Source organism: Rhea americana, unplaced genomic scaffold (genome assembly GCF_003343005.1).
Source record: "Rhea americana isolate MKP2758 unplaced genomic scaffold, rheAme1 scaffold_6, whole genome shotgun sequence".
Taxonomy (NCBI): domain Eukaryota; kingdom Metazoa; phylum Chordata; class Aves; order Rheiformes; family Rheidae; genus Rhea; species Rhea americana.
Genome location: NW_028186756.1, coordinates 1,855,752 through 1,878,316, shown reverse-complemented (window position 1 = coordinate 1,878,316; position 22,565 = coordinate 1,855,752).

Here is a 22,565-nt window from a genome sequence, read left to right as displayed (position 1 = left end):
GCTAATCAAAACCCTGCACTTAATCACATCAGCTCTTTCAGCTAAACCCAGGCAGTATTACATTTGGGGATTCTTGCAAAGTTCAATACAGCTTAGTATTCARATGCCCCAAATTGCAACTTGTTCCTCAACTTTGTGCCGCTTTCTAAAAAACATACCACAATTCATTAAAAAYAGTATCATGATTTGGCATATAAAGTTTTAAAAAACTCACAATTGCTCACCAGATATCAATGTTTTGGGTTAAAAACTTTATTTGCAGCTTGGTGTTGATTCAAAAAACATCATAGTGTTATAAAGGTAGATCAGGGAACATATCCTTTTTTCGGACACTAATTTTTGGGCACATCACCTAAAAACACTGCACCAGAATTTAGCCACCCACAGCATAAGATTAATAAATACTTAGTGACTCCTCTACAAATTGTTCTCAATTTGTAAAAGATCTGGGTTAGATGTATTAACTAAAATTATGGATCTAATTATTTACTTTGATTGAGTAGCATCTAACAGCCAAGTATTACTGTCAGTTGTTGAACTTATAACATAGGGCAGATTAACCACAAGGATAATTAAGGCTCAAACTACCATCTAGCTTTCTTCTGTAAACATCACTCAATACGAGCTTCCATAGCACAATACCGTTTAGARTAACTTTGTCCCCAGAAGTTAGTAATGCAGTTGCACTAGAGAATGTTATYCTGCCTCTCTACTTTCAGGAGATAGGAATGAGAGGAAGGCGTCTTCCATTAAAATTTTAGATCAGACAGAAYGTCACAGCTGTGAGACGGGGCTACTTCTGCCCCCCAGTTCCCACGATTGGCACCACTCCACTTTTCTAGGTAGTAGGAGCACTTTAAATCCCCATACATTAATGAAGTAAATACRTTTTCTTGCTGGGTGCAGCAATTTMATTCTCCTTCTCAGCAGTCTTGATATTCAATCAGTAAAAGATAYGATAGGCAAGCACTTGGATGCGCTCATTAAAATCTTCATATGATTTTAACAATATTAATGGGGAAAACACTTTTAGAATATCCTGCTATTTTCAATTTATTCTAACCTTCAAAGCTCACATACCTTCAAAGAGAATTTCCACTTCTTCTGAGATTATTTAAACCAACTATTATTAAATAATACTAAATCAGCTCATTTGCAAAGACAATAATTGAAGTCACACTAGGTCTAAGAGGAGGAGGATGAGTGATCCGACCTTTTAATTAAACGATTAACACTAGCCAGCAACAGCAGGGGGAGACCACAATGGAAAAGTGACCTTTTTATGTGTTTTCCCTAGGAACGGAAAGAGGGCACCATCAGTGTTACAATCTCCTCATCAAATTGTAAGCGATGGAATTGCTCACCTCAAGGAATATTCATAACCTTCTAAGCTCTGCTAAGACATGTATGGTAAGTATATGAAATATTCTACTCAGTGCATGAGGAAAAAGAAGTGACCAAGTGAAAAAAGGTCAACCTGTCATATTTTCCTAGTATTTGTCTCAAAGTCTACTAAATTTCTTCCTATGAAATAGGTAAATCCTGCATCAGTGACTCGCTGTCAAATCCATTATGAAAGTAACCAACCAAGGTGTTTAGAAAATTGGACAATTGTCAGTGAAGAAATGAATACTTAATAGTGGAAGTAAAAGACAGATTAGAAGGTATTCTTGCCTAGTTATCCATAATAATCCCATAAGAGTTATAAAAATATCCATAAAAGTTATAAAAAATAGAAGTAGAAATAACAAACAGGGCCGACACATCAAGAACATGAAARCTGATACAGGCAAAAAAGTAAAATGCTTTTTTTCTTTTCTATTTTTCCTTTTACATTTTCCTAACTTCCTGTGTTTTGAAGTATAGCTCTTTCAAAGCTGTATTAATTCCAGCTAGAACAACAGGTTAAGGGCTTCACATTATCTTAGTCAAAGTAATGTACAGGTTCTATATGCCTACACYCTGAATAAAGCAGAGCTAAAACTGGAACTTTCAGAATTTCTTCTATCTTTGTGGGTTAATCCTTAAATAAACTATATAAGCTTTGAGCATATAATGACACTAAAGTATCTTCTGTAGCTATATACAACTAACTCTGAAAAATATACTACCAAATATATAGGCTTCCTATACAATTTGCTTGTAAACCAGGTATATAGAGAGCATATATCACATAAGCTACATTTTTATATGAATCCTATGATCTAGCCATATTCTTTCCAAATAGCACATCTAATCTAATATCTAGAATTTTGTTTTATGTCTTTTTTTATGATCAAGCCGAAGACTATAAATTCCCGCAGTATTTTTTAGACACCCACACAGTTCTAAAAGAAGCCTAAACTGTACTTCTATTTTCTTTGATAATCCCTGGCCCTTTAGCTAAGATCAAGGGCAGTGTCAGTTCAATAGCTGYGATACGTTCTCTCTAGAGACTGTGCTCTCCACTAAAAGAGGACTCAATGGAATTGAACCTCTTCCACCACCTCTCATTAATGTCGAAGTCCTTAAAATCCATAGCATCATGGGTCAACCGGAACTTCTTTAAACTCATTTTATTGTGTCATCTTTTAGCCGCATGTAGTTTGTACACCTACGCTTATTTTGATTATCTATTTTTCCATTCTCTTCACATAACAGTGATGTATATACCTTCCTAAGGATGAACTTAATATAACCATAGTAAGCAATATGCACATGTATTTTCGTAATATCTATAATTCATGATTTGTGTGCTTATCTATTTTCCTACCAGCACAGAAGTAACTTCTACTTCATTAGAACAATTTTGAATGTAAGAAAATATACATAGCAAAAACACTATTTCATTTTTATTTCATTTAAACCACATTCTTAGGGGTCTGCAGCATCTACTCTTCACAATAAAATCCATCTCAACACAAAAGCGAAATAAGCTCTACAGCACTTTCATATCAAAAGAAATCAGTAGAAGCTCTACTTAGCTGTGCTGCATCTGGCTTTTACAGGCTGATTTCCACTGCAGAAACCTGCAAACACCTTATATTAATATAGCATTTTAAACTACTCTAACGTCCAGTTCATAGCATTTTGCACTTCTATAGCTATTTCTACCTAGAGACAAAATAGAGTCTAAAATATATTTTAAAAAAATCACATACATAACGCAGGAAGCCTGAGGGATCGTCTCAAGAGTCAGACACCACAGCACCTGACCCATGATATGCGCCTGGTAAGTGAGCTCAYGTCCAGAAACCATTGCTCCAGCATTTAACAATTAGGACAGGAAACAAAACACTTGTTTGCTTCCTTAATACTAATTTCCAATAYGTTGCTTTGATATTTTGACCAAGACGAACATTGCCAACAAGTTATTGGCTTTTCTGTGATTTTTTTTTTACGCTCTGCAATGATAATGCATTAAAAAAAATAAAATAAACTTACCTCTCCATTTCTAACTTATGAGGTTTGTTTTATCTAACCTTGAAGTGAAAGAAATTGTATGCACTTTCCCACATTTATTTCTCATCTTTGCAAATCCCAATGGYTCCACAGTCTCAAATGTGAGATAATCTGTAGATCAATGAGGGTGGATGTAAAACTCTTGCTAAGCCATGTTTTCCCAGCTGGGGGTAAATTCACTTGCCTGTATGTAAAATTTCCTAATTAGAAATGTCAAGTCTCTGTTAAAAGCTTCCAGAAATTGAGGCTCAGTGCTGCAAGAAGTTAACTCTTCCATAGCCAGGTCTTTTATCTGACTAGTCACGAAAAACCTTCCCACTATGTCTTATAATTAGGGCTGCAATAGTGGAAGAACCAGCCACTCTGCTAGATCTGCACTGTAAAATGCACCTTCTTTGGCTTGCAGCACAAGACTGACTAATGAGCGCAGGCTGACCGCTTGCCCACGGCAAGCCCTAATAGAGCCTTAGAGTATACTAATACCTAAACTGAAGGGCCCSCAAATTTGATTAGATTTCAGTTTCTGCACATCAGCCATGCACTGCGCTCCTGTTTGTGTGCTGGGACTTGTCCCCAAAAGGAGCAAAGTTCTGTCCACAGTTGGGCCATCAGCATCCGCGCAGTACGGTCACTCTGAGACACTCGCGAGTCTCGGAGGTTCTGAGCCCCAGCAGGGGTGGAAAACTTGTAAGGAGTCACAGGCAAGAGCTTGGGCTGGGGGCTACCTGCAGCAGCCCATCGTTCCTCATTTCGAGCCTTGTTCTTGAGAACAAGAACAAGAGAAGGAAGCAAAGTTAGCGTTCTAAACAAGTTGCTAACTGTTTTCAGTTTATATTTTTGACTTTATTCCAAAGAAACTGCCAAACTCCAGAGATCACTTGCAAAAGTCTCTTCTCCTTCAAGCTTAGTTCTTAACTTAGTGCACAAAAGGTCCAAATTCTGAGACCACCRAGTTCAAAACCCATGCAAATGGGCAATGACAAAGGAGGCCAATCTCAGCATGACTTTGATCTACACTGAGAGATAACATTTTGGGATGGCTTTACACACAACGAAAAATACTAAATTCCATTCCCTACATGAAATATTTGAAATGATGAACTGAAGAGGAATATTCATCCCAGCCAACTCCYGGGCAGTCCACCACAACCTGTCAGGTCCTTTATCATCTCCCCCCTTCCTCCAAGGGCCAATGGAGGGCAACAGGCTCCTTAATTCAACATCAGATGAACCTGAAACAGTAACTAGAGACTGGACTAGGTGCCTACCAACTGATGCTGGTTTCAAAACTCTGAGTCTTCCCAAGAAGGGAAATTCTAAATATTCCCTTCTTTGGGAGCACTTTTCTCCTCTCCTTTTTAGTAAAGACATATTTAGTCTTTTAGGTTAAAATACACAGCCTGGTCTAGCAGACTAAAGAGAAAAGAAAAGCTCTTACTCAGTACCACAAAAAGCACTGTATTGACATGCCTACAAACAGTAACTCAAATAACTCYTCTCCTTTTCTTTTAAGCTGTTGTTGTTCATGAATGAGTTGTCGAACCTCTGTTGTACGGATTTTACCCATTAAAGTGTGGTTTATGGCAGCAACTGGCCTGCCTGTCAGGCAGCAGCTCTGGGCCAGGGAACGGAGGAATAAAATTCCCCTTCAGTTACCAGCCCATATGTAAAACTTAATATTGCTCAATGGCAGGCTGTGCACATGGAGGAGGAAATCAAGGCATGTAAACCAAAGGTTATAMAAATGAAAATATAATCTCTTCTTTTCCAGTGCTTATCTTTATGTCCTCACCACTGGTGATATACCTACTGAAATTCTGATTGGGCTGCGATGTTAAAAAGAGACTACAATATACGCAAAATGAATGACCTATTGACTGATCATYATGGACTTTTCATCGCTATAGCATAGCTATGCCCTGGATGGTTCCCTCCTCTTTTACGTTCTTCTTAACTCCCACTATAATTCTGAAGGCATTTTAGAATAAGGGAACAGTACAAGTAATAACAATTTTTTGGTGTTATAACCCTCATATTGTTTGGAACGACTTAGTAAAATTGCAGCACGTTAATATTGGGAGGAGGTAATTTTAAAGATGTGGTATGAATCCAAATAGTTAATCTGAATACAGATCTCACTTATAAATGCGCAAATCACAAGCAAGTTCATTAAAATGAATGCAACAACAAAACCTTGAAAACATAAAACTGCTATAATGTCAAAACCATGTCTAGGGCATTTGTGTTGCCCTCATTTTAACCAGCAAGTTTGTGGTCTTGATAAAACTTGATGCTTGGAAGCCTGAATTACTGATTCCTCTGAATCAGTAGAGACAAATTCAAGTCAAGACATTCATACTCAAGTCAGAGCTTCTTCAAAGGAAAAGCAAATACAGGTGTGAGCTAATGCTAGAAACTGAATAGGGAAAAGGAGGAAGAAAACATTGACAACCCCCTATCAAGCTGTTCAGCCAAACATCTCTAAAGTACAAGCTAGGAAATGGAACCTTTCAATATAAATTATGAGTTGACCTTGAACACCCGTCAACATTTCCCCCAATTCTAACAAAATACTCCATGAAGTCTGGACAGCTTCATACGTCTCTCCCCTTTCCCACTGCAATCCCAGGCATAATTACACCTTTTCCCGAAGCGATCCCAGTAGGAGCAGCACAGAAACGCATGTGAGATGTTGTTGGTAGACCCTGAGGTGACCACTGCAGTGCTGGAAGGAGGCAGCCCCTCTTCCAGCACCAGCAGCGGGCAACGTGRCACCCACGTAGCTGAGCTCGCACGCGCAGTAGCGGTGGGCACCCTCCCTCCTTCGGTCCCCACGAACAACGGGCGTTTGGGTCCCGCGCGCCGAGCCGCAGCGATCGCGACAGTTCGGCGGCCAACAAGCGCAGGGCTTCGACCTCCGCTGCTGCTCTCACCTCGAGAGCAATCGAACGACTCTTCTTCGTGCCACGCCTGGAAGGAAACTTGTGCTCGTTCTTCCTCTCCCAGCACGAAACAAAAATTACAGAGAGGAAGAAAAAATATACATTTAAGYGGCTTCTCATCCACTTTAAATGAAATAATGGGCTAAAACGTGATTTTTCCACCACCGTGTGAAATGGTTTTCAAATAATGGAAAGACACGACAGTAAAAATGGTTCCTCAAAAGAGAGTGGTTGCATTACAGTAGAGAAAAGATGTACGTGTCTTCGATGAGGAAATACATGTGGACTGTACGCAGGGGTGCGCAGGCTGSCTGCGAGGCTCACCATTGACTCCAGGGCTTGTCCACAGCAAATACCCTTTCGTTCCCTTCCGTCCTACCCCAAAGCAGTAGCCACTTAGCATGTTTCAAAGGCGAGTAAGAGAATAACTGAAAAAGGAAATAAAATGGGTYACATTATTAGCGAGTTTCCCATAAAAGAAAAGCCTACTAAAAGCCTGGTTAACCTGCTCTTAAAAGAATAAAAGTCAGATGAGCTCTACTGACAGCAGTTAAGAGACCCTTCTTTCTTCATTACTGAAATACCAGGCTAGGGTTATAACAGAAAAATAAAGAAAATGCCAGGAGATATCTCTATCATCATCCAGCACACCACCCGCGTGGGGCATCCCTAGAACTGGTCGCAGTAGCCGGCGGGACTGGCCAGAGGCACCGGCCTTACCCAGCACACGCACCAACGTCACCAGCAAAACAAAAACATCTAAAAGTTCGTAAAAACTCGGTAACCCCTGATTCTGTTTTACTGCTTGGAATTCCTCACTGGAAACCAGTGAAAGTTGATTAACACCGGTACCATTAAAGTGGAAGAMGACTAACAAAAAATAGATTCCTTCCTCCCCCTAATCCTAAACCAAAATTCTGCTGTGTTCTTTCAGGTACCCGTTAAAATTAGTCGCGACCTACCAAGGTGAGTCATTGTGGCAGACGAGAAAACGCCACATTGTCAAAAAGCAGCTCTGAAAYGTGCTTAAACTCAGGAGAAAATTGCAATTTGAGGAGCTAGTTCTCATTTCTCGCTGACTGCAGTTTTCACAGATTTTAATTAGATATCTATCATTCTCATGATCGCTACTGTAATTATGGAGAGTTATGAAATGCTGGAAGTGGTTCTTTGTTATCCAAAGTTTCACTTGAAAAAAAAAAACAAGCAGCAGATTTTTCGGAACCACAAGTTTCCGTCCTGGTAGCAACCGTTTGCTGTTTGAGACCGCGGGAGTCRCTCGCCCTGACCCAAATTCAGCTGCGACCGAGCTGCACCTGCTCAGATCCGAGCTGCGCCTGGCGTTTGGTCATCGCAGGACCCGACCTCGCGCAGCGAAGTCCTCCCAAGCAGGCAGCCCACGTCTTACCTGCCGGCACGCACTGCCGTTCCTTCCCACCACCGAAGCGGGTCCTACGCTAGTTTCGTGGCAAAGCGCATTATGCAAAATACACAGAGCAGAAGATAATTCGGACCTCAGTCCCTTCTGCTAAAGGCTGTGAAAATCAGAAGAGGGGGGAAAAGGTGTAGCTACGAGTAGGATTTTACCCTCTCTGCTAAAATAACTTGTTTAGATTGGACCTAATAACAGAGAACAAATCACTAATAAGGAGACATGCCTGCTTATCGCACGTTGCGCAAGATCGATTTGATGAAAAATAAGATTTGCTGCGCAGTGTACTGGAGCATACAATAAACATTTCCCGCAACAATATGGACACATCCTTATCTGAGCTAAATCCGTACTCTGGAAGCAGAACCTGCTAGTGGCTCAGGACTCCTAAAACACTTTAAATAATGAGCATTAATGGACACAGCCGGCACGCCTGCCACCACGGAAACACTGGGAACACTTCGCAAAGGAATACAGCATGCTGTTTAAACTGCAAATAACAAGACAAAAAAAATCATTCATCGTTCTGAAAGTAAGAAAACTGCACAGTTCTTTAGGTTTTGACATCAGTGTTGCACTATTGAACAGCAGCTAAATTGAATAACGAAGGCTCCTTTTAAGGATCTATGTATTTTACTCATCTTCCAAGAAAATTAAAAGTTTTTAAACTGTGTGACAGGATTAATTAAAAACTCTGAAAATCAGCATTACAGCCACAAGGGATTCAAAATTTCTACCATCTCACTTCCATTAGTTTTGCTTTATTTCTAGCAAATGGATTTCTAGTGAACAGTTTGACTTATTACCATGATATTTAAAGCTAAGTGTTTATTCTCAAACCAGTATGCCACTGGCAGAGTCAGGCTGTAGCCTCTTTTCCTCTTACCCACTTCGGGACTAATCAAGAGCTGGGTTTTTTTTTTTGCCTTTCCCCACTATTACCAGGATTCAATCTGGTGACCTAAAAAGCTAGGAGATCCTGATAGGAAAAGTGCAAGTCTTCCAAAGCAAGGACTACGTCACTCTAAAATCCAAGTTCTTCCATAATGAAACCTATTCAAAGAGCAAATCCAGGATACTGAGCTTGATTCAGCGCTGGAGAAACCCATCCAGGGGCTGTTGTGGTCTTACCAACCTTCTTCCCTTCACTCCACCACCTGCCTTCATTCCTTTAAGAGAGAATAACACTGACTGAAAAGAAATCTGCACTCAGAAGCCTTCAAAACTGCAGAGTTCCAGWTTTTTTTTTAATTAAGTTATTTTAAAAAAATGCTCCGTCTCTGAAACTTTATTTTCCACTCTTCCTCCTGGGATGGGCTTTGCACCACAGCACAAAACCAGACCGGTTGGCTGATACAAGGCAGCAAAACACAGCAACTTAGTCACTCTTTAAGACAAAATCTAATAAGCATAAACTCASAGCCAAAAACCAGTGCAATGTGTCCGTCCAGCCAAAAGTCCAGCCTGCTTTAGTGAATCATCATCATAATATATTATTATTTGTAGTGCTGATAAGCCTCAGTTATAAAACAGCTCAGTACTGCCAGTGTGGCAACTATTCAAGCAGAGTTCATCCATATACCAAGCCCTACTGCCTAAGAGATAAGGCTACTTTCCGATTTATCAAAATGTGAATAATTCTGAATACAATCATCCTGATAAAGAATAGAAAACAAAAAATARATTATCAGCTGTGAGGCACCACCATGAATGTTATTACAGATCTAGCCCAGTATGAATATTGCCCTTGGAAATACACTAAAAAACAAAGAACAGTATCTATGTCACACAATTCATGTTATTCTGTGCAGGCAACAATTAGAAGCTCCCCACAGTCCAAAGAGATTTGTGTCATTTAAGTCATCTGAGCATCGAGGACACACGTTGGACAGTTGAAGTCAACGCTTAATATTGTCTAGGTCAACTGTACTAGTTTACCATTGCTCCTGAAAAAAGACAGACAAATGTTTTCCTTATAGCATTAAAGCATCTGGGCTTCTATTATTCCCTGTTGTAAGGGAACGTGCTTAAGCAGATATCATTTAACAAGCTTTCTAATTAAATATTTGTGCAGCAAAATGCTATTTAACACAGATTTTAATATTGCTTTTGAGAAATAATGCATTACAAGAGAAATGTTAGGCACATTTATCATTTAACCAGTATTCTGCAGTTCATGCCTGATCTAAACAAATACATATTTTGGCTATAACATTCTATATTCTCATTTGTGCCAAGCAGTGTGCTGTGAAGCAGATAGATTGAGAGATGCAGCAGTATGCATAACCTTTAGCTTAGCCGTTATCACAAGGAAAACAGTTACTGTTGCTATGGTTGTTTGGTCAAACTGTCACCCCATATCAACATTGCTAGTATTCACACTTGATAAAAAGATATCTTAAAAAAAGAAGACAGAAAAGTGTTGTATAAAGGCAGCTCAGTTCTCATCTAATCTCTTTTAAAAATCTGCCATGTTAATGCTAGTCTATATGCCCATCACTCAAATCATACAAGACCTCAAACATGGTGAAGTTCAATGGATGAAATACAATGAAAAATAGAACTTCCGTGTGTATTTTTTTCCAGTTACACTGATGTTGAGATTTTTATTTGTGAACCACCCATAAGGTATTTTCAAGGTCAGGAAAAACACTGGGAAAAAAAAGTGATGATTTTCAGCTAGGTGTAAACTGCGTTAAATCTCTGTGCAATCCACTGTACAACCTGAAACCTATCCCTTATGAGACTATTATTTCTCAGCGTCTTGTTAGTGCTGCTTTGCACATAACCTTGTGAACCACCCAGCTTTCCAAACAGCTACCCGGAGCCCTAAAGGTGTACTGACAACTTTCATGATTAGCCTTGGAAATTTAAATTAAACTTCGCTTCAAACACAGCTGTATACAGCAAAGGTTTGAAAGTATTCCTGCAAGGCAAATTTTTAGACAATTCAACAGCTTAAACAATGAAGCACGTGAGCCAAAAACAAAATTAAACTCATCTCATAGTAAACCTGGTTGTTTTATTCCAGCCCGATGATAAGACTCAAACTATGCACACAGACCACAGAGTTGTGCATATTTCTACAAAACAGTATATGTGTAAATAAAAGTGCACTTATTTAAAAATGGTAACAAGTGAGGCTCTTTCAGATGTTTTAAGACAGACACTTTGCATTTTTTGTAAGTAAAACTAGTGCACTCTTCAGACACTTTTCTAAAAATCATCCCCAAATGGTGGTTTATTCACGGTCTCCCAGGTTGGAAGTGACAGCTATTAATTTGCCTGTGCGTATCACTTCTCCTTCAGTAAGTGTCTTTGTGCTCTCCAGCCCATTGGCGAGTATAGACTAATACTTACCCCAGCTGAGGGGTAAATACAATTTGCTGAAATAYAAAACTAAGGTTATTATTAAAAAGCTAGATTTTGAAAGCTGCAAGTACCAGCCTGTCCTCTCTATGCACCTGTGTTGCTCAAGTGCTCAGCATTTTGCTAGACTACATCCTAGGGCTCTAGATTTTGCTTTACACAAGTTTAACTCTCGATTTCTATAGCACATAGTTTGCCACATGCATGATTTRGAAGGCCAAGAGAAAAAAACACAATGGTGACAGTTAAGGATTTTGTTTTCCTGAGAAGTAAAAGGTGAGTCATAGTAGCTTCTCTGGAAGCAGTAAGAGCACTGTGTATTTAAGTGGAAACAGAATAATCACTTACATCAGCAGGGTAGGTGAGACTGCCATTTCCTCCGGCATTAACACACTGAGTCAGTGGTCCTGAACTCAGCATACTAACTTATTCTTTACAGCGATTAGACCACACCAGGAGAGAGCAGGAGAGGAGGTGTGTGACTGACCATCCACCTGAGGAGCAGCATTCCCACCAATCCATTACAAGACAGCTTGGAAAAACATCCTCCTCTCTCACGCAGCGGCACTTAACAAGACGAGAAAATCCAATGCAGAAGAAACGCGTGTCTGAAATATGAAGGAAGGAAAGTCCAAGCGAGTACCTATTTGTAATGCGACCGTGGCTCCAGCTCAGACATACCCGTCAGGCAGAAGGGTGCAAACAAGCATTTTGTTCTCAGTTCTCTGATACAAACTTCAGGCTCTACAGAAAAACAGAAAGCTACTTCAGCCCTCATCAAATCTCAARACAGTTTTCAGCTATAAGAGAACTGGAAGTTGTAGAATATAACATAGTAAAACCCACACATGATACGTTGCTCAGCTTAAAATATCCCTCTCGGTCTGCCTGAGCTTTCTGTTAGCCATGCCAAACAGCTCTGTAGGTCTCCRTCCAAGCCTTTGCAAGCCTAATGACCTCCCTTGAAGGCAAATAGGTGTGGACGTTTGGAGCAAACCGGGTTTGGGGTYTGTTGTTTTGGATTTTTCCCCCCCTCCAAGTACACTAGTATCCTTCTGGTGCTATGAAATCAAAGCAATCATAGAACATTTTCCAAGCTAGAAGCGAGCTAAGAATACCCTTGCAGCAWCAGGAGGGACGTAAATTAGGCAAAGACAACGATGTAAGAAATGGAAACACCAGAGCAATTATCCTTCTGGGGCATTACATATTCTAATGAGGATGAGAAACGACAACAGCTAACTCAACCCTGGTACGTCAAGCCATTAAAGTTACCCAATGTATCGTGGAACAAAGAGCTAAGACAAACCGAGAGAGAAGCTGAACCGAGAGGGTTATCGCAGGAACAGAACGGATGGGGACGAGCCCTGCGCCCCGGACAGCGCCTTGCCGCACGCAGGTGCACCCACCGAGGCASGAAACATCAACCACCGCATCTGGGAAGCGGGCTGATCGGCCGCCCTGGCGCCTCCGCTTGCGTTCCAGCTCTGCCCGAGCACGTCGATYTTTAAGGTTCACAGCAAGTCCTATTAATTTTTTCAAGCATCTTCGCAAGACAAGGGCTAACAGGAAGCAAATTCAGGTTTTTGCTGAGATGGGAAATTGGGGCCACCGTTGTCTCAAGACGTCRTTTTAACGCGTGACCGGCTGAGGTCTGCGTGGTGTGCTGCAAGCAAGCTCTGCTCGCGCTTCAGGTCAGCGGGACACGAGCGTGCTCCGATCCGACGCAGTGCGACCGCAGTACCGCGGCACCGTACCCGGGTGTACGTTCACTGACTTTTCAGTAGTCTTCAGGAGCCCCAGCACGTGGCACTGGCTTGGGGCATGCACTCACATGCAGCCCCAACTCACCCCGGGAGCCTCTTATTTGCCCTTGCCTTGCTTCTGGSTTTCACCGCTTGGCTGTGGGTGCCTGGGGGGCACCGCAAGCTGCACCGGGGGCCACCCCAACCTCATCTGCACCAGCCCRAGCCAAGCAGGAGCAGCGGAGATTTTCGTGAAAAGCCTGACAAACTTTTGCCCTAAAACGCAACACTTCGTACACTCCAGCAACTGATGCTTTCAAGGCTAGCTCCAAAAGCTACCCTCGAGATAAACAACCAGCCAGCCAAAAAACAAAAACAAACAAACATTTTCTGAGAACCATCTCACAATAACACTGCTGACCCCCCCTCAACGCTAGTGCTGCTGGCTGGAGAGCTTAGCATTACTTTCCTTATTTCCATTCCCTACTAGTGTTCACCACTACCATCTAGAGTCTTTATTTGTACCAGCTTTTACCACAAAATGGCAAGGCCATTCCATAAAGTGTTAAAATGCAATAATTTCAATAGAATTAAAAAAAAATCTACTACAACCTGGACTGCAAAAAAAAGTTTAATTTGTTTCCCAGAAATACAGCTAGGTCTGCACTCTTGACTCTCCTATGTCCATATCTAATCCACGAGGCCCTTATTCAGCAGAGAATAAAGCGCTAAGGSCTTAAGCAGAACAACAGCAAACGTTAGATAGCAAAGAATTGTTCAAGTCAGAAAAGCCTATAGCAGTTCCTGTACAACATTTAAAAGAAAAGTCCCAATTTACCTGGCCAAGTTTTAGCGGTGTCCGAGACACCGACACAGCGTAAACCCCCGKGCAAGAGGGGATTCTACCTGTCACTTAAAGCAACTTTAGGATTGAGCTAAGAGTCTGTAAAGGGTGACAGACATACGCATTTGTAAATTTGGGAGGACACATATCTTTCGTTTCTTGGTTAATTCATAATGCAAAAGACAGAAAAACGGGAATTTAAATGGTAACGCAATCCATGTAATTCAGAATTTTGCTCATAACATCTTAAAAGGGAGCTTCTRCTCTAAGCTCTTTACAGACTCCAGGTCCAGAGAGTGTAAACTGAATTTTGTTTTCAAACATTCTCCCATTGAACCACACTTGTTTTGGTACCGGGCCAAGAACACCCCRTTTGGTGCGAAATCACTAGACGAAACTCCATCCCCTCTGTTCCACGTTCAGGTCATAAAGTACAAGTTTCACTTTACCCAGTTTTTAGAAAGAAGCGCAAGTCACAAAAATAAAAGGCAACCTYGCCTTCTCCAGACTTTGACCCTTCTTCTCACTTGGAAAAAAGGGTAACCAGCGAGACCACCCGTTAACGTCCCGCGAGTGAAAACTGCGCGTTGGCGCTATCAAGCCTTGCCCAGACCAGGGCCCCCGCTTGTGCCCCGGCTTCCGAGCGCGGCGATGTGCAGCTGCAGCTGTCAGGAGGCATTGCGCCGTGTCAGCCCCGGACGCGGCGAGAGGCGCAACTGCTTCTGGCACGGAAGAAAATGACAAATCCGTCCGGCGAATTTGAAGAGACAGTTTTCTGGAGGAACGCAGGTGCAGAAGCTGGGCTTTAACAAAAGGTTTTTTTTCCGAAGGCAGGAAGTAAACAATAAAAAAAGGCCATTTTACCCTAAGTAGATTTTAGAAARTAAATTTTCTATCCAAATGTTTTGCTACAGCTGCACACTGCAGATTTGAAAACTGACAGATGAGATTTCTTTCAAACTCCAAAATAAAGCAAATGGCAGAGAGTGAAAGAGACCAACAATTTCATATCCATTAGGATCTCACCACTTCATTTTAATCAGGAATCAAGTGCTGACTCTAAGAAATGGTCCAGAATCCGTCTACCTCGTTGAGCTTTCACTGCAGTGAAGTTCAGCCAGTTCCCACGTTTGCAGTTGCATCCCAAACGAGTAATGGGCAGTTAGCAAAGATCTTCACCGGACTGCAAACCTTTAGCATCAGGAATAGTTGACCTTGGCGCAACCCCTGTAATAAAAGGGTACTCCCAAATTTTAGTTTATTAAATACTATCTGTAGCGACCTCTCTGTCTGATCCAGAGGAGAGGAGGAAGGGGTGGTGGTAGTCATCCTCCTCGGTCCATGCAAGGGATTCAGCTCTGAGACTCCCTTCTCTGCTCGCCCATCTTCCACTGATGCCTGTGGGAGTCGAGCACGGAAGGAGAAAAACACAAAAGCATCGATSCTATGATGAAAAATACGAGGAAAATACTTTTACATTTAAAAAGTAAATTTGTTTACTGCGGTCACTTCACAAAAAGGGGGGGGGGGATACCTCTCCCCTCATCTACCCCCCAAAAAGCAGGAATTGGCATGAAAAGGTGGGGGTTGACTTGGTCCAAACACTCTGATACTTCAAACATAGGAATTTTGTACCTGAATGCAGCCTGGCTCATTCAGGTTTTGCCAGTACTAAATGTAGCCTTTTAAAACCAGATCATATGGATGCAGCAGAGACTTATGCTTTTGCCTTACACTCCAGCAGAACTGCACATTTTGCGTTTTATTTTTTAAAGGGGGGAAAATAAAGGAGAAAAAAAAGAGTATAACAACACGTCAAATCCAACCTGTCAGCGATACAGACAACTCCAGATGCTAGGGACATCTGAACTCACAGGGAGAACATGCATTATCAGATAGATACGTAGCAGGTTTTATCTATGAAATCTTACCATTGCTGGGGAATCGTGGCAATGTTTTCGCAGGAACGTAATGTTGTTTAGAAACAAGCCGCAGGCAAAACCTACTCGCAGATAACACTGGCGAACCACGAGCTGCTCCTCAAGAACTCGCGGTTCTCACACGGCCACCGCGCCTCCCCTTAACAGAAAACATTAAACCTGGGAAACAGGAGGATTTTGAAGCAGCAGTAAGGGCCTCGTTGTCAATGTGACCCAGAAATATTATTTATTTACAAGATTGGGAGCCAGTGATCTCCCAAACTTGAAACCAAATCCCCAGTGTTGGTTCCATCTTCTCTTTTTTGCTGTATGAAACATCCAATACAGCGTGTGTGAAATCTCACAGCGATGCTGGAGTCTCAGTCACTGTTTCTAAAGTTTTCTGAATGCAAAAAGTACTGACATATAAAATATGATCAGGAACCCATTGGCCTAATACGGATTTATTTTTCCTCCCACTAGCACACCAATTTAATTAAATAAGATACCAAACCAATTAATAAGCCCAACTAATAAGACATGCTCTCTATTAGCATATTAAGCTAAAGTAATTTCTCCCTATGACTATTTATGAYAGCAGCTATTCACTTGGTAACCATTTACATAGTAACAGCACTAAAAAATACCATTGTTTGAGGACAAAGCAGGTGGGAAATTAAATGCTGTATTTTAAATTACATCAGTTCTTTAAAAAGTATATTCAGTGAGAATAAAAAGCAGGGGGGAAATTCCTGAAAATAAGAGTGAAAAATAGCATGTGCCACTACCTTTGTCAAAGCCACCCGACTCAGCCTTAGCGGTGCTGATTTAGGTAAACTTCTGAGCCTCTGGTGACCCAACAGACCATACTAGACCTTTAAGACATCGAGACTGCAGCAGCAGGAGGCACTGTTAAAACGAAGGTAACACGTTGCCTTCCACGAAGGCAAGCGAAARATTCCTGCAGTGAAGTCGCCACCGCTACGAGGAGGAAGGGTCAGTTAGAGCACTTTAACCCAGTCTCTCCGTTTTCCCCCCTAGGTGTGGCAGAAACATACTGCTCTGCCCTGAAGAAGCTGATGGAGGATGGTGCCCAAAATCACTCCCAAAGTTGGGCCAATTGCCAAGAAGCAAGAGAGATGGGTCTGACTGAAAACTTCTTGGGAGAGACCAAAAGGGTTTCTGCAGCGTCACTGCTGTAGCACAGCCAATGCATACTGCTTATGCTAAGCAGGAAGGAAAAGCTATCCAAATGAGGACAAAAATCAGTGTATCCAGAAATTTCTGGGCTCATCAGCGGATTTCATCCAAGTTAGCAATACTGCAACATCACTGCCGTTCCCTTGGAGTTCTGGAGTACGGCAGCCGAGGCGCAGGGAGCACACCCCCGAGTCAAGGCGAGAGTCCCTGCGCAGCACGGGGCAGCATCCTCCAGCACCCACCCTTTGCAAACAGAGAATCCAGCCGTGAAATTTGYGTAGACGCTAACAGCGCTTGCCGAACTCGGCTCTGTCATCAGTTCACCGATTCACTCCAGCAAACGCCTGCGTTATTTGAGGGTACCCTGCCGAGGGCACCGACTCGGGTGCTCCGTTCAGCAGATCGCCGCGTTCGCGCCTTCGCACGCGGGCGCGCGTGCGTTATCCAGCCGCGGGGATGCCGCTGCTTCACGCGGCGCCGAGCTCGCTCCTCGCCGCGGGGTCGGGTGGTCTCTGCCTCGTGCTGCAGGCGGCACTTGGGGAGAGCTCAGCACAGTCACCCACCACAGCTGGCTGCAAACGCGAGGAAAAACATGAACATCCTGTGGACTTTCCAACCTTGGAAAGAAGTTACCAAGCTGCGTCAGTAAGTGTCTTGAGATTTTATTTTATTCTTTTTTTCCCCCTCAGTGGACCCGCAAACTTTCACAACGGTACAGGTGAGGTAACAACCTCCAGCAAATGGTACAAATGAAGGAGAGAGTGAGAATTTCCTAAGCCAACTGGTCAGCCAGCTTGGGAAGTGCCTGCAACAAAAAATCAGCACTTAAAACCACCAAGTGTCTATGTTCCATGAAAAGTCTAAGTTTTGCTCAAACACAAGAATTTAAGTGCTGAGTAGAAACTTCAGTGTAGCCGAGATCCAACGGTTAAGTAGCAACAAGACTTCACACATATCCATAAAAAACTGCCATTATTTAGAACATTAAGCTTAAATCCACTTTGTCTCTCCTGTAGTATAGATGTTTATTGACCTGCTGTTGACAAACGTGATGCAAGACTCCCTTTTACATCAGAGATTAATGAAATTTTCTGGAAGTTATTCATCACTGCAAATAAAACTTTTCCTACATTTGTGCTAAACAGTTATTTGCTTTTTTAATTTAGAGTTTGATCCTTAAGATGATACTGAATTTTCCTGCTAAACTCCAGTTTGTGTCCATAGTGATTTATACAGCATACTAAACATTGTACATTTTGTGTATTTTCATGAATAACGCTTTCAGGTTACACATAAAAATATTCAGCTGCTGCATGTTTATAAGTGCGTTAAATGCATCAAGGAAATTTTAATCCCAGAATCTCATCTCCTCCAACAGTTCCTCTTCCCCATAATTTTCTCCTTTTTATCTAATAGTCACTTTGTTTCAGGATAGACCATTTGAAGGAATAATATTTTTAAAGTGCAAAATACATAACAGATRTCCTGTATTTATATCACACATATAACCTAACTACGAAAGTGGCTATAATCTATAAAAAAGGGTGAAGGCAAAAAAACACTTTGCACCTTGGTTGTATCGTGTGTGCACACACGCACACACACACATATATATATATATTTACACATGCACTATTTGCAGTGGAGAATGAGTCAGACRTGGTATTATAGCTACCATTTGCCCTTCAGAATCTCTCTTTGACATTAACCTGCCTGAAAATCAGAAGGTAAATGTGAGGAAGCTGTTAAGGAGCAAAGTCACAGCATACAGAGCGAGAGCAAAAATAAGGTACTCTGAGGAAATAACGGAAAGGTGAAGGGTGGGAGGAAGGACTGTGTGAGATGGGAGATACACCCCGCACAGTTTCCAAGCTATGCTCAGGATGAAAATCTCAGAGACGCTAGGAAACAGAAAAGGTGAAGMGAAAGGCTGCAGGTTGGTCGGGGGAGTCGGGAGTAGCCAAGAGGCCAGCACAGAGTCCCATCGAGAGAGAAGCAGCACGCCAAGGGCAAGGCTTTGCTTTTCCTGCCACGACAGAGTAGCTGTAGTCAAGGCAGGTTTGCAGAGGCTGGCAAGAAACTGGAAGCGTGAGACCAGGCTTTGACCCACTCCTTTACTCGCTCGGTACCTTAAGGACACGGTTTTTATATATCAGGACAGTTTGAAGACCCTTTTCGTATCGCTATAGACTCAAAGRTACCAAAATTGAAGGCCCGTGCTGGGAATGGGGACAACAGTCCAGAACGGGATTCCAAAAGCGGGAGTCACTCKGCTCCAGGCAGGCGGGCGGTGGGAAGTCAGGGCTTGCACCAGAAAGGACGTCTAGGGTGGACTAAGAGCAGCCCACGAAAAGCTTGAAACAGTGAACGCGATACTAGAAATCATTTTTGACAACAAGAAAAAAAATCTCATTTTTCATTATATTTCTTCTCCCTATTCAGTAAAGAAATTAATTGCTACAGAATCACAAACCACCAGGCAGAAAGGTCTTTCAGGGAAAAAAAAAAAAAAAAAAAAAAAAAAGAGAAACTGTTGACAAGTATCAGGTAGCTTATTCAATCATCTGCAGTGCTTGACCTGATCTTTTGCTAAGGCTGAGATATTCAGCCGGCATAATTTCCAAAGCCGGGAAAAGAAGCAATCCATCGGACAAACAACAGTTACAAAAAAATACAGACAATATCATATCCTGGAAAGGGCTCAGTAGTAGATCTGTCATCATTCAGCTAATATTTTAATCAAGGACAGCCTCCTCCCACCCTGAATTCCATAAATCAAAACCCACTTTAATTAGAATAGTTTCTCTGCAGTGCCTTACGCTGTCACTTAAAAAAAAGTCACAGTAAAAGCATACCGCTAGCCCAGCAGAGGTGCAGATAAGACTTGTTTTGTGAAGAACTTCATTTTCCCCGTTTCTGTTGTTGTTTCCGTTACCTGTTCCTCATTAAGAGGCTTTGCCGCCGCGGACCTCCCTGCAAAACTCACACGAACACCGTCCTGGACCTGCAGCGCCTGACGCGAGGAGGAAAGCGCTCTTCCCGCAGCAGCTCTAGCAGACAGCCGGACGAGGCAGAATCCGTTCGCTTACGAGTAACRGCCACTTCCAGGCATCTCTGTAAATACTAGTCTCCTCTAGTAGCTCCAGAAAGCTTTGGAGCCTTGATAATAAAGTTTCCAGGGCTCCTGAGGAGCCACTGGCACTGTCCTGTCTGCCCCACAGCCCAGGCCACCTCAAAATATCCATTCCAAATATAAATGAAATTAATATTTGCACCAGTGAGTTCTTCAATGTTTTACTCCATATATGTTTTTTGATAGCAACCAAAACCACTGCCAGATTCCTGGAGCACCTCAGAAGATGCGACAGAACCTTAACTCCTCCCCCTGCTCCTCCTCGCCCCGGTCCTTTGCACCATGCTGCTCRTGCTAAACGCTACCCTGACGCTTAGAGATTCCCACAGATACCTTAGGTTTCCAGAGTTACGTGACTTTGCCCGTACGTGCCCTCTTAACCCCAGGCGAGGTGGCGACGGGCCGTGTCACACGGGAACGGTGCCTCCCCTCCCGCCCCGTGGGTGAGCGGCACCGACGCGCGGCACCGCGGCCGCCCTGCCTAAGCGTCGCCTCGCGCCCACCGCGAACCCCAGCCCGCAAGGCACGCATGCGACGGGCAAACGAGCCGAGCAAGGTCACGAAGCCCAAAACGGATCAGAAATAAAAACTTCAGGTCAGCGCCTCAGAGGGCTGCTGAAGTCAGGAGTGCTTCATCTGTTTACATCAAGAGAAGATTTGTGGTAGAAATATTAAAAAAAAAAAGTGAGTGTTTCTGTAGAGTCTCCAGTTTACATTTCAGTCACACTGCATACAATTGTGCAACTTTTGAATACAATGCATCACAATCTCCGCTGTTTTTCCTCTTGCCAACATAATCWCGGCTAGCAAAATACTATTTACTTGAACAAAGTCACTCCAAATATGTGTCCATGTAAAAAAAAAGAAAATCACCCCCAAATGATCTATTTAGAAATGAAAAATAGGAGAGCTGTAGCTTTTAAGTTTGGTATCTSTATCTAGTGTACAGAAAGGAGAACGTATGGGTTAATCTAATCCAGACTGCTAGTAGTCATCTCTTGCGACGCAGCGTTTGCCTTCTCTAAGTGCTGTGGTCCTCCTGCAGAAACTCAGCCTGGGAAAGCTATAAATGTGAGCCAATATTTTATGAAATTGGTACAGTTGGTTTCTTGTTCTCCCCTAGTGTTTAAAAGTAGTTATTCTTTAAAGGGATCAATTCTCTAATAAGACTGGATTATGCACATCTCATTTACAGGAAGAAAACATGAGAAGAGTGGTTTTACTGGAAGGGAAACTTATAAGAAAGGCTAAATTAGATCTTGAATAGCGGTTGTAATATAAGTATTCTCTATTTGGATTTGACATTCTTCCCCCTTGTCTCTAGAAAACTACAGTACACAGGAGGGATTGCTGATGAATTTTTGACAGTTTGTCTGGCTTTTGTTTCTTTAAAAGGTACCTTGTAACACAGCCTCCAAACTTTTATACAAAAGTGCCCAATAACCAAAATATTCCAGGAATCATATGCAAAATTAGCCACCTTTCAAGTACAATCTGGAAACAGTTACTCAAAATTCTCCATTTATCAATACCTTTGTTGAGCAGTTAGGTATTTTTTGCCAGAGTTTAAGAAAGCAACAGTACCTCACGCCAACTACAAGGCAAAAACCCATGCACAAACAACTACCGTGAGTTCCTGCAAAATCGTGCCCTCCCTTCTCCCACCGTAATCTAATCACCTCCCACGCACCTGACAGTAACACGGACGTCTGTCAGATTTCACTAACAGGAGGGTGGCAGGTGTCACTTTAATTTGGAATTATGATAGTGAGCTCTTCATCAGCATTTTTATAATCTTATTTGCAAAATGTAAGCACTCCCAAAGGTTAAAAGTAACACATTCCCATTAGTGAATGTATGCGGAGCAGTGMGACGGACCGCATGCTGCGCTTCTGCACGTACCACTCGCCGCCTTTCCTATAGATACTCTGTTGACACATGCCTTACTAGAAGGGGCTAAGCCCTTTAATTGCAAAGTTAAAGTGGTTTCGACAACATGCACTGGTGTTACACAGAGGGTAGGATTTGACATAGGCTTTCAAGTTAAAGCAAAAAAAAATTTTCAAGATATTTTCTACATTGCTGAACAAATCTCTGAGAGGTTTTTCCCCACAATAGTATGATCTTTACAAATGACTAGTAAAATGCTTCAGTGTAGAATACACAGGGCACATAAATTTATATCAATTACTTGTATTCTTAAGTGTTAATATTATCTGGTCAGCATCTGTGACAGTGATCTGATAGAATTATGACTGYAACAGTTAGCAAATACCATTGACATTGAGATCTATTTTGATACATTAAAATACCTCTAATTCTATAGCTTTCATTGGGATAATAGTCATTGTGCAAGCGGAAAACTACTCTAAAACACAGTAGGTTCTATTTCTCAGGCTCAGGGTTTTCAAACTTAATTTCCTCTAATTTCTTTCTTTTGAAGAACAAGTAGACTACTAGCAGAAATGTAGCTGTGCTGACCAACAGCACGTCGCTTTGCCTGTTGCTAGCTGGTGCACCAGTCATTTCTCTTTGTGCCC